The sequence below is a fragment of the Varanus komodoensis genome, unplaced genomic scaffold, assembly GCF_004798865.1.
Source record: "Varanus komodoensis strain SLA01 unplaced genomic scaffold, ASM479886v1 scaffold16, whole genome shotgun sequence".
Lineage (NCBI taxonomy): Eukaryota > Metazoa > Chordata > Lepidosauria > Squamata > Varanidae > Varanus > Varanus komodoensis.
In genome coordinates this window covers 8,139,784-8,153,172 of record NW_025335468.1, presented here as the reverse complement: position 1 = coordinate 8,153,172, position 13,389 = coordinate 8,139,784, and the positions used below count along the sequence as shown (strand labels likewise).

General features: G+C 47.3%; 1 protein-coding gene across 5 annotated transcripts in view; it reads right to left on the bottom strand.

Annotated features, from left to right (window-relative positions):
- Window positions 1-851: 851 nt before the first annotated feature.
- LSP1 (lymphocyte specific protein 1) overlaps window positions 852-13,389 on the bottom strand; it is a 103,770-nt gene continuing 91,232 nt past the window's right edge. For all 5 annotated transcript variants that reach the window (XM_044425743.1, XM_044425740.1, XM_044425744.1 and 2 more), the window contains one exon: window positions 852-2,291. The gene's annotated coding sequence lies outside the window, so the exon portion shown is untranslated. The remainder of the gene's footprint in view (window positions 2,292-13,389) is intronic.

The window sequence follows — 13,389 nt, the reverse complement described above, 5'->3', positions numbered from 1 at the left end:
ACCCAGTCCACTGTGTAAAACCAACAGCAGAATACAGAAACAAAGAACTGTAGGGCTTGAATGGGGACTGAAGGTGTATGTTCTTTTCCTAGATGCAGACTCCTCCAGAACCCCATTTCATGACTGCAGTAGCCCAGTCATACAGACCCATATCTGATGGGATCTCTTCATGCAAAATCGGGGCCTCTATTAGGCTAGAATAGCTCACACACATCACACAGAAGAGCTTACATATGTACACTGGGACACACAAAGCCATTTTGTCCAGCACAAACCTATGGTGTGGGTATGGTTGTAAGGTGGCCATTTATGAAACCACATGCACTCAAAGAAATGCATCACAAAAATAAAAGGGGCCCATATTTGCATTACATATAAAAATAGAAATTATAATCTAAATAGATAAGCAGGGCCTTTCACCATAATGTGAAAAACCCTGGCACAGCCTGAGCCTTGCTTGGGCTGCTGCGGGCTCAGTAACTTCAAGGCCCAGCTCTTCCTTCTGGTAGCTTTTTATCTTCATAATGGACTTGGATTGGATATCCCAGCAGAGGATGCTTTCAAAACAGAGAGCATTCCACTGACAGCCCTTCAAGTAGAGGACTGAACATCACAACCACCTTTGGAGACTACAAAAGCTCTTCTTGCATGTTCTTAGAAAGCAGGGCAAGTCACCTGAACGCTTCTATGGCTACTATGAAAAGTTTCCAAAGCACCAGTTCTGTGTTTCTTTCTCCTTCCACCCTCCTCGTAGGATTTTGGAACCCACCACTTTAAAACCACTTGCTCAGTTTCACACCCCCTGCCAGTGCTGGAAATTGGAGGTTCAGAGATACTACAGAAGCCAGGTGTTTGTTTCTCAGAAATTTTATTAAATGCTTACAAAACAATTCCAGGTCACACAGAACCTAGCAGGTGAAAGCAAAAGAAAAGAGAAAACAGGAAATTATCTAGGCTCTTGAGATGCAATATTCCAGTCTTAGGAGAACAGAAACAGGCTATAGTGGCCCATTTTGTTTTGGTTTAGGGGAAGGCAAATAGTATTTAATACTTGGCAGGTAAAGAGATGCATTGATCTATTTCAAGGCATGGGACTATTTGCATGAGGTCAGCTTCTCCATGCAAGCATTAGCAGCCATTTTTGAAGGTTTGGCTGGGCTCCAGGAGATGCCCTTCGTGACAACAAACAACTTTGCCAGAACTACCACTGCACTCCCTTCAAGGCAGAAATGGTTCCGTGGTGAGGGCAGAGGCCACTTGGTCTCCAATGTGCTCTGGGCCGCAACTCAGGCTCAGGCCTGCATCCTACACCCACTCACAAACCATACCTCAGAGCACTAGATCTCCATGTTCCAGTACCTCCATGTTCCAGTACAGCTTAGTTTAAACTGTTATGCCCAAAGAGGAGGGAACCCTGTGCCTGAATACAGAAAGGAAGCTTCAGGGTTTGCACATCTGAACTAGCTATGGCAGGAGAAAGCAAGGAAAGCCAACATTTGCAATACACGTTGTAGGTCAGGCAAACACTTTGGGGTCCTATGGGGAGAGGGCAGATTTCCTGAAGTGTTTCTTGGCCATGTGATGATCAGCCCAACTGAAATAGTGCAAGGGAGTTTGTGAGAAGTCCTTCCATGAGAGCATCAGTCATAAAGTAGAAACTTTCCTCCTTTGACTGAGCAACCTTTTTTTTATTCAGAGGACCAAACTGTGGGTGCGTATATTATATTTTCTACTTATTTAATCTTTAAAAGTTCAGAACAGTAGTATGAGATGAAATGCATCTCCCACCATAAAAAAAAGCCATCAAGTTACAAGCAGTAGTTGAGGTACTGGCCCCCATTGCCATTTTGATGATGGATGGATCTTTAGAATTGACTCATAACTCCCCCCCTCCAAAAAACGGTATACTAAAGTTCCTTCCTGGTTATTTATACAGCGTAGACAGAAAGGCCCACCTATTTCTCCTAGCCAAGCCTAGGTGCAAAATTTGGAAATTAAGGGCACAGAACAATATGCAAGTTAATTTCCTTAAGAGAACAAAAGGCCAATCTAGGGACAGTTTTTTAAAAAAAGTTAAATGTCAGGAGGAGTTGAAGTTATGTCCAAGTCCAAATGAAGGTTAACTTGGAGAGATTCTCCCATCTGTGAAGAAATCTGTAGCTAGCATGAAAGCAGGCTGCCCTTTTGCGCAAGGCAGGGAAGACATCCTTTGAATATCGTTCTTTTTTAGCAGAGGAAACAGCGTTGCACAGAAATACTGCCTCAGGTGATCCATCGAAGACCAAGCAGAGCTGTAAATCAAACACAAGCAATATGGCGTCATACAGCTATATTTATTTTATTTATTTATTTATTAAAACATTTCTATGCCGCCCCTTGCCAAGGCCTCGGGGCGGCTTACAACATCGAATACAAAGTACATTAAAACAATGACAATTAAAATATATACAGTAAAATAAAATAAATACAGTAAAATAAAATAAGCCGCCCTGGCCGAATAAAATTCAATAATATTAACATTTAAAATGCTGCATAAATAAAAAGGTCTTCGCCTGGCGCCGAAAAACAAATAACGACGGCGCCAGGCGGACCTCTCTGGGGAGCGCATTCCATAACTTAGGCGCCACCGCTGAGAAAGCCCTCCTCCGAGTAGCCACCCTCCTAATTTCCTTCACTGAGGGCTCCCGGAGGAGGGCCTCTCCTGCTGATCTCAAGGGGCGGCTGGGCATATATGGACATGGGCATATATATAGAGAGAAAGAAGGGGTTTTCCAGAGTGGATGGTCCAGTGCTTAACACTAGAAACTTTGAAGTATAGTTCCCATCATCCCTGCCCAGTAGGGCCCCTGCTCTGGGACAGTAAGAGTCCAACATCTGAAAGGCACAAGTTGCTCATTCTGGCTTACTCTGACTGCCAGTGATTCTTCAGGGTTTCAAACAGGTCTGTCCCAGCCATAGCTGGAGAAGCGGACACTGAAGCAGGCGCTGTCTGTGTGCAAAGCAGCTGCTCTGCCATTGTGCTGCGGCCCCGATCCCCCACTTTCTGAGCAGGGAAGGTAGAGTAGCAAAGAGGCTAAAGCTGTGATGTAGATGCACAGCCCTTCTTCCCTTCAAGTAGCCAAATAAGCCGGAGGCAATCCCATAGAAAACAATCCCTGTTTCACAGCAAAACGGGTGACAGTTGCGCTCCTCGAAAGTGGAGAATGTCACATCAGACCTTCCTGGTACTTATCTAGAAAGCAATCAGTCCCTCAGAGAAAAGAAGGGTTTCGGAAGAGTTTCGGGTGTATCAACTTGGTTAGCTGCCACTTTCTAGCCTGCAGGAAAGGAGGTGTTGCTAGCTGGTTTCTATGCTGCCAAATCTGCTCAGAAGTGATTAAGCTGCTTCAGAACATTTTAAAACAAAACTTTAGAACAACAAAAGCAAGATCAAAACTGTTGGAGCTGTGGCTAAGGATGAGATTTCACACTCTTTATAAAGGCCAAGATAGTGGCGGCCAACTGTAGTTCTCAAGCAAGCACATTCCACAGTTTGGGGGCAACACAGAGAAAACCCTTCTATACATGTCCAACCAGTAGGTCTCTCTGAGTATTAATGCCCTCAAAGGACCTTTCCTGAAGATCTTAATGTCCAGGCAGGTTCAAAGCAAGACAAGCAGCCCCTTAGATAGCCAGGCCCTGCACCTAGCATGCTAAGAGGTCATCCACAGCATGGCTGAGAATCCATTCAGGGAGCCCCCTGCTCTTTGCTGCTATTTTCTATTCTTGCCTCTCAGGCCCACTGTGAAACATGCAGCCTGCATGTGGAGCCTCAGAACAGCTATTTTTTGCTCACACAGCTGCCATCAGCATCTGATCTTTGCCTGCAGCAAGCTCTTCCCCTTTGGAGAGCCCCCAAACTCACTGTTGGGAGTCCAGGCCCTCTGATTTTACAAGCTCCTCTTTTAACATTTTTCCAGTGCCCCAGACAGCATTTGCCAGGTGGCTTTTATGCTGTTTGGGAGCAGGGTGATGTCCTTTAGTCTGTGGTCAGAAAAGGAAACACACACACTCCAGCACCCCACAAAAATAGGCACAGAAACAGAAGCTGTTCTCACTAAGTTACCCACTGACCACTGCAAGTCTTCTACTTCATTGCACTGCGAGGGGCACTATGAAACGGCAATAAATGCATATTAACACTGGCAGATTTCTCTCCTTCCGCAATGGCAGCAACAGGAATACAGGAGCAGAGGCAGCTGCCTTGTATGGGGTCAGACTCTTGGTCCATCAAGCCCAGTGTTGTTGGCTCTGACCGGCAGCAAAGGCTCGCCAGGGTTCCAGGCAGGAGTCCTTCCTAGCACTAACTGGAGAAGCTGAGGATTGGCTGTGGGAGCTTCTGCATGGAGAACAGGGGTCTAAAGCCTCTTCCTTTTCCCTCTTCCTCAGGACACTGGCCCAACTAGGAGCGCATGGCACTCTTATACTGTGTAACGGACATCCTGATCAGTGGACAGCCATCCATTGTCCTCGTCTTCCTTAAATCATGGGGAGGGGAAAGCCTTTGTCAACGCTAGGGATGAATGGCTGTGCCTGTTTTGCTTTCTCCTGCCTTGGATTTCTTTTTTAACCTCAAGTTCTCTCCATCCAAGATGAGAAGACCTTTGTGAATGTTGGCAAATTACGATCGAAAGCAAACTGAAATGCAGCTCTCAGCCGTCCTCAGTCTTGGAAAAGCAGAGGGGTGACAGTTTTACCACAGCAGCTGGGCTGCAGCGGCACAAGATCAAGTTTCTTTGCATCTCCCTCGTCTCTCCAAGCAGAACAGCTGCCTCTGTATTTGACTCGATGCTTGCAAACCCTTTCTCCAGCTCGCAGGTTTTTCCCTCTCCTAACCTGGCACTCTGATCTTCTAAAGCTAGACATATAGGCTTATTGAAGGCTTAAGTGCAAAACTGACACACAGCAGCACTTCCCAAGCAGCAAAGTGATTTGGCACTGGCTTAAAAGAAATGCTTGTTAATCCCTGGCCTTTTCACGCTTCTCTTGCTTTCATTAAACTTCAGTGTGCCAGAGTCCCATACTATGCAAAGTCCTGGAGAACTTACTCAGCTACGTAGCCATGATCGGTCATTAAAAAAATGGCTTAATTCAGCAAAAGACCACCCAAAATGCCAGTGGGCATTTTTTCCCCCTTCTTTTTTGTTCAGGCATGTGCAAAGGATTCAGAGCAAGAACTGATGGGGGTGGGCACCGGCCTTCCAAGTCTGCCACATGATTTCAAAGAAAAGTTAATGAGAGCATCGACTATAGCCTTGGCTCAGGAACATGAAAAGTGATATTAAGCAAATCTGGAGCTGAAAAACAAACGTTTCCGTCACACAGATTTACAGTTTGGCCAGGCTGGAACTGGAAAATGTAAACAGGCTCTCAGAATAACTGTAGAGAGGGTTTTATACAGACAGAGAGATGCCTAGATGCAAATAAAAGACTGTATATGAGGGGATGAGGATGGGGGCAGCGGCAGCTGGAAACAGCCAATGTTCTATATATCTTAAAAGCCTTAGAAAAAGCTGGTGCAAGGAGCTTTTCGGGCCTGTTGGCAGTAACACTACAGTCACAGAAGCAGAGTTGGACGTGACCTTGGAGGTCTTCTAGTCCAGCCCTTTGCTCAGTGCAGGGTGCAGGCACAGCATCCAGGGAGATGACCTCCATAGAAGGTTTTTTGCTCCTTCTTAAATAGCCCAGAGTCTATTTAATTATTGGGTAGAACAGAAGTGTAATAACTTAATAGGCCAGTTAAGAGATTACTTCAAATAAAGTATATTCCTACATTGGCTTCTAAGGGGATAAGAAAAACATTAAAGATTTTGCATTCTCTTCAGATTATTTTGCTATTAGCAATTGGTGTCTGAATGACTCCACATGAATAAACATGAATGAATATGAATATGTTGTGAGCTGCCCCGAGGCTTCGGCGAATGGGGCGGCATAGAAATGTTTTAAATAAATAAAATAAACGTTACAAAGCCAAATCTGCAGCTCAAGGGGCTACCTCCTGTCCCTTTAAAATAAGCCTGGGATTCAGTTTCATCTTATGCAATCTGATTTGGAATGGACAGAAGATAAAATTGAGATTACTATAAATCACTAATCAATTTGCAGTTGATTACAAGGGCTTTCAACTCCCAACCATCTTGGCAATAGCAAGTTAAAGGCTCCCCAACAGTCCACCCACAAAAAAGGCTATTGGAATATTTGATCTGCAGTAACTGAGATGCAGAGTTGGACTTATTTAGTATAAGGCTCATGGAATACAGTTGGTTATTGGCTGTTACCTGAGCTGCCCTTTTGCAGTGGCCCTTCAAGCCCCTCCCCGCAAAAGAAAACCTACTAGATCCCACAAACCTAAAATCTGTCTAGACCCACTGTAATTGTTTGCCGTTCTTACAAAGTTGGATGAATACACCGTCAAGCATCTTGAGCAGCTAGGGAAGAGGAAACACAAGTGGACCGTGTCTCCCATTCTATTCTGTAGTATCTGAAAGAGGGGAGAGGGCTCAGCCTGCATGCGCTGGGGACCACAATCCCAAGGAAGGACTGATGTGCATGTTGGCCTTTGATGTTTCAAATGCAGCAGGCTACCCTCAGGGACCGCTTTTGTGCTTCGCAGTCAGTAGCACCTGTGCTGTGCAGCAGGGTTTCTGTGCTACCTTCTAGGTTATACTTGACCTCTACCAAGCTATACTTTGCCAGGCTGCATGTACACACACACACACACACACTGAGCACAATGGCAGCTGCTTGCACATGGCTGTTCTATTTGGCAGGCCATCCTCCCACATGGAGGCCGTCCGCACGGTACTTGCAGTTTTCATCAGGCCTTCTTAAATCTCTTTGGCATTTGCCTCCTCCAGTTTGCTGAGAAGCTACTTCATGTGAATAGTTAGTCATATGAGAAGTTGTGTGTTTCAGGCATTTTCCAGCCACTGGATTTCATGACCACACGGGCCTTAGAAAGAAAATTTGGACAAATGATTCTTCAGAGAGTCCCCTTTGAGCAGCCCACAAAGTTATCCTTCCAGAGGAGTTATGAGTGTGAGCTGAAAGGTAAACTGCAACCTAGGCAAATTCCACTCCAGTCACTTAAGCGGACTCAAGTGGAAACATCTGTTCTCCGTATCAAAGGCTGAGAATGTGAATTAAGCAAGCCAGGCTTTTCCATCACTGAGGCTGCCTTCCTTCTCCCTAGAGGACCTGCTATAAACTGAGCAATGAGTTTTGGCTTGCAAGTCACAGCAGCTGAAATAAGCACACGAATCACCAAGAAGCAGAGAGGACCTGATAGCCCTGATGAACTTTTACAAGTGACATTCAACACCATCTACTGCCTGGAGCTAAAATTCAATGGAGACATCAGCTCCTTAGCTGCTCTCATGTTCCACTGCTCACCTTTAGCTGACTCTTGGTTTGTAGTACTGCAAAATTCAGGCAGGCAGAGTGCAAAAGGAAAGTCTTGTTTAAAGCGTGAACATGTTGCAAATAAAATTAGAGCTTAAGGTAGGCATTACAGTGGCAGAAGTGCATCTTTAAACATGGGCCCATCCCATGCATAGTCCAAGAGAGGGCGGAAGGGAGGAGAATTAAGATCTCAAAAAGCCTCAACAGAACAGCACCTGTCCTTCACTTTTCCCCTAGCAGCTCTTTTTGCTGTGCCCTTTTCAGACAGCTGGGCTCACTTCTAATGAAAGAAAACAACTAGAAGAAAAGCACTTGGAGAGAGAGGGAGACAGGCAGACACATTTGGGCCTAAGAGGGAAGCCCTTCTCCCAGGTCATGAAGCCTCTTAGCCTTCCTGCTGGGTGGCTCTGTGTCCTTCTTTCCGGAGGACAGTCCTCTGTGTGAAGGGTTCTTGGCTGGAAGGGTTGTTTAGCCCAAGCCTGGTATGCGGGTTTTTGAAGAGAAAGAAGAGCAGAAGCTTTGGCGTTAGCTCATAAGAAACAGCTGAATGAGCGAATGCAAACATCCCTGGAAAAGAGTCTTCTTGGTCATAGGCCTTACTCAGCCATTTCATGCAGATGTTGAATTGCACGGGGGACATGCATGGCCTTCCACAGCAGCTGGAACCCTCATACCCTGGACATGGTTCCTCTTCTGAAATGGTCACACTTGATGGGTGGATGTCGGGACAAGGCAAGGAAGCCACATTTAAAAGTATTTAAATTGCTGCCCATTTTAACTGTATATTGGCATTTGGGCAAAGGCAACGTGTAACTTTATAAATCAGGAATGAATGAGTGTTGGGTACGTAGTGCTCTGGACCTGCTGTTGTCTGTACCTGCAGTCCTCCTTCAAGGGACAAACACATGAGGGGTCTAGGGAGGGGAGCAAAAAGCCAGCAGGAACATTTCCTTGTGCAGTGGCTTCCGATACCAGCTTCTGCCCTTTGCAGCTCTCCAGTGTTTCCTCTACTGCTTCCTGTGCCCTTTTGTCTAATCAGAAAAAATCTGCTAAGAAAAGATGCAGTAACTTCACAGTGTCTTTAACAGCACCATGCCTAACCCTAACCCATGCCTGGAAGGACACACACTTGGCCATTTTGTATCTGCAGCTATTTCAGACGGCTAAGAGCTGGTCTGCCCATCCATGAGCATGTTGCATTCTTTGATTCCTTTAGCCAGCCTTCCCCAGTCTGGTGCCCTGTAGATGTTCTGAGCTTCAGCTCCCACCATTCCTGAGCATGGCCCAGGCTGACTGGGGCTGATGGGCTCTGAAAGCCGAAACATCCAGAGGGCACTGGGCTGAGGAAGGCTGAGTTTACACAGAGGGTCTGCAGTTGACTGTGTGTGCTGACTCCACTAAAAGGCAGGTGTCCCAGGTGCTAGGAACCAGTGTGGCCATTCTTCCAGAGGCACTTGATCTGGGATGGCTCAGCCCTGTGATAAACACATTTGCATGCCTCAGCCCCACATTTTTAGCCTTAAGTATTTGGATGCAGCAGATTCTTAATCCGTCCTTTCCTGCACAGAAGTCTTGTTTCAGTCCTACATACCTGGAAACCACCCAGAGAGCTTTGGCTACTGGGCAAAATAGAAATGAACATAATAACAATAACAAACATAATCCCCACTACTGCGAACAACTGATTTTTGCATCAACAGTTGGAAAAAAAATCCCATCTGTCTGTCTGTCTGTCTGTTTTAGGGGGTTAAAATGCTGATAACGGTAACATCACCCCATGTGCCAGCCCCTCTCCAGCCACAAGCGCCGCCCCCTCCTCTTCTACCCAAGCCTGCAGCAGACAACCTGAAACTACAGAGACTCTTGAAAAAAGCTGCGAAGAAGAAAGCAACGTTATCAGCACAGCAAGCCACAGCATTCCGGGCCAGCCTCTCCCCCGTGAGCGAAGCCAGCCCCGACCTGGAGCACAGCCAGCGCTCTTCCCCACTCAAGGCCGCAGACGCGCCCCCGCACGTCACCATCAACCTCCCGCCTCGCTTCTCCTTCAGGCCTGTCACCCACCATGTCTCGTCCCCCTTCCCTAAAGGAAAGCCTTTTGCATTCACGGTCACAGAGCAGAGGAGCATCGCGGAGCATCTCCAGCTCACCACCTCCCCTGCCGCGTTGCTGCTTCACAGGCAGAGCACGCCGGAGCCATGGCGGCAGGTCGCAGGACACCCTCCGGACACGCACGCACCACTGTCCCCCTCACACACCACTCACTCCATCTTTATCCTCCCCGAACACTCTGTTTCCCCCAGGCCCATGGAGGAGACCCCAGTGGTGGCCACTCACGCTGCCGAGACGCACGCCCAGTTCCACAGCGTGCAGGCACCAAGGGCTAAGACCCCACTGTTGGAAGAGTCCGCGGTACATGCCAAGAGCGAAAGTGGGCCCGCACCTGTCCCTCTGCATACCGCTCACCCACACCCACCAGCACCACCTCAGATGCCAACCACACACTTCACAGCTGCCCCTAAGTTAGACACTCCTGCTCCAGAGCCTCCCCCAGAAACGATGAAAACTGAAGTATGGCATGTCCCCAGACAGCAGGCAGTGCTCGCCTCCCCAACGCCTCAGCTCAGCCGGCCCACAACTCCCAGAGGCAGCACAGGCCTTGAGACACACAGAGAGGCGTGGAGGCAGCCGAGCCCCAGTGCGCTGCAGAAACAAGCGGTGCCTGACGCACTCCCGCCCGCCCCGCCGGACGCCAGCACCCACGTTGCTTTGCCTGAAGACAGGGCCGGGAAGCAGACTGGACCACTACCACCACCTGCTCCTTCTCCAGTTCCTGTGAGCACTTCCCCAAAACCAAAGCCAGCATTGCCTCCTCTTAGAAACAAGCCTAGTGGTTGGTCTCGCCTCAAGAAGCACTTGATAGTGGAATCTGAGCCTCCCCAGTTTCCTGTCTCAGAGCCAGGGCCAGCCAAATCCGAACAGGCGAGGGACGAGAAGAAGGCAGAAGACTCCCATGATGTCGCCGGCCAGGACAAGAGGATAACGAAGCCAAGAGCCATCAAGATGTGGGATGCTATCTTGTACCAGATGACAGTCAGAAAGGAAAGAAAGCAGCAAGCAGAGGAAAAAGAAATACGGAGAGAGGGAATGTTCTCATTTCGGCGACGTCTGCCCCTGCTCCTTCACAGGCCACGCTTTGATGCACGGAAGCTGAAAGAGCTGGCTTCCAAGCCCATGGCAAAGATCACTACACTCTTTGAGGTACGCCGAGTCCAACGTGAGCCACCTGAGGAAGCACTGTCGAGTTTCAACAGGACTGCATATGGGTGGCAGGTGAAGGGGAGTGATGAATAAAGGTTTATTCTGGAGGATGTATCCCCTGCTGGGAGGCTTTGAAATAAATGCAAAGGTTACCATAACAAAATTACTTGTGGGGTGGGGGGAGGAGATTAAAATCCTCCACAAGGTTGCTTGCTGTCCCTAGAACTGAAAAGCCATGTGGCAATCCTAATTAAGCAAGGTGGGATCTGGAGGGGAAACGATCCTTCCCTCAGACGTGCACTAAGAATTTCAGGTAGCACAGCAAGCAAAGGCAATTTTAATTTTTTAAAAGATTTAATTAAAACCTTTCTACCCCATCCTTTGCAGAGCCTCAGGACGGCTTACAAAAATAACAACATAAAATGCAATGAAATGGTCTGCAGAAAGCCTGCCGTGTAAAGGCTTTCAAAGGCGGCTTTACACAGTTGAATCAACTGTATAATATATTTCTTAAGAAATACTACTTAAAGCAAAGTAAATGCACAGTGGGAAACCAATCTGCTGGCCTACTCTGCAATACGAGATTTTTATTTTGGAATAGTCACACTATTCTTGGCTTCTTTCCCTCAACCTACACATGGAGCAGGATTTGTTCTGTGTAGATGGGGAACTGGCCATCTGTTCTGCAAAAGTGGTATCGTGGTCAAGTCACAAACTGCCACTGTGCGCCCACTGTAGGTCCTTAGAAGTCTATCAAGCAAGTCACCATGCACAGGGGTACAGCTGCCCAATTTTACCTGGGCCTGCTATGGTCTTTGGTTAAAGCTTTTTACAGTTTCTATCATCCTTCCCTGACCGAAAGGCAATGCAGAGCAGGTTGGGCACAGACAGAGCTTGGCCACTGATAGTTCTATCAAACTCTTCAGTCTGAAGCCCAATACTTTTTGAAAGCTAGAATGAGAAGAAACTCATGTAGCAATAATTGACATTTTGGAAGATAAGGATGCGAACACACCATTGTTAGCTACTTGTATTTAAATAGCTGACCAATGTTGCCCAGTCCTTTCCTATAACACACAAAGTACAAAACATGCAAAGGCAGAGAGGGAACTGGCCTGGCACACAGAACGATAGAACATTACTTGGCAGGTGTGTCTTTGGAGGGAGAAAAACTAATTCCAATGAAAAGGCCCTGCTCTGCCCATTTATAGATTCAGTGCCCATAGATGCAAAATCTGGAGCAGACTAGCAGGTTAATATAAGCAGATACTCCTTAAGGCACCCTGAGAGCCAGACGGTGCTGCTTCCAGGTTTTGCAGGAAGGCACCATTAACAGGCAGCGCTCCTCCTGGGAGTCTGCCATTTCACCACCATTGTTTCCTGCTGCAGCTACTCCCTCTCATCTTCACTGCTGTTGCCTGGCCTGCTTACCAGAGGGGCAGGCAGTAGCATCTCCTGTTCCTTCTCCCTCCCAGTGTTGCCTGTCAGAGCAAGAAGCCGGTGAACAATGGGTGGCAGTGGTGCAAAGGAGCAGCACATCTGGGAGCTCTTTGCCCCTGAGCCCTCTGCTGGGGTGTGGGCCCGTATCAGATGCCCACCCAGTAGGATTCTTGAAGCCAGTCTCGAGGCCAAGCCATCTAGGACTTCATGGATCAGAACCAGCACCCTGAACAGGTGAACCATGCAGAATTCTAAGATTTTTCCCTGAGACCCACCGCTACAAAAAGGTAGGCAGTGGCATTCTGGAGTGGTTGCACATTCTGAACTCTCATTAAGGGTCATCTTAATGAGCACAAGACAAAACTCCTTGGAGAAGACAATTATGCTAGAGAAAGTAGAAGCCAGGAAAGGAAAAGGAAGGCCAGATATGAGATGGATTGACTCCATGAGGGAAGCCACTACCTGGACTTTACAAGAGCTGAACAAGGTTGTCATAGAGAGGGCATTTGGGAGAGTTTTCATACATAGGGTTGCCATAAGTTGGAAACGACAGCACATAACATGTCACGTACATTGCAGTAATCCAGTAATGTTAACAGGAGTTAGAATGAGCATGGCCTGATCTTTCAGAAAGTAAAAGACACAAGAGGTGAAATATCACAAACACAGTGTCCTGCTGGATCTAATATGACCAATGGCCACTGGCAATTATTAATTACCTCAAGGCAAGCAAGTTAGAAGATTGACAAATTGGTAGCTGTTTTTATGTTTGTCAGTGTCTCACCTAAGGAACTATGCTAAGTAAAAAGATGTGTTGGTTCCTTCCATGGATTTATTTGAAAGATGACTCTAGGCCATCTGGAAAATATTCCATGGGGAAGCTGACCCAGCACACAAAGACTGTAGCTTTGCCAGTCTTTCAGAGGTTTCATCAGCCACTTAATGTGATTCAGCTGACATGCATGGCTGCTCCCCATCACGCCCTTGCTTGGTCCGGGTGGGTGGGGGGGGGCACATCTACAGAAGTGGCCAGAAAGGGATTCATGCATGTCATACATGGAGCCTCACCACTCCAGCATTCAAGCAAAGAACTTCAGCCATGTTCTCATCATCAGTACAGATATTTATGGAACACAAGAATCAGCTGTTGGAAGCAACCCCAAGTGGACAGTAGGAAGAAAAGCCTTTCATGAACTACTGCCAACTCAGGGTCAAGTCGTAGTCGCTTCTACACCGAAGCAGAAAAAAGCT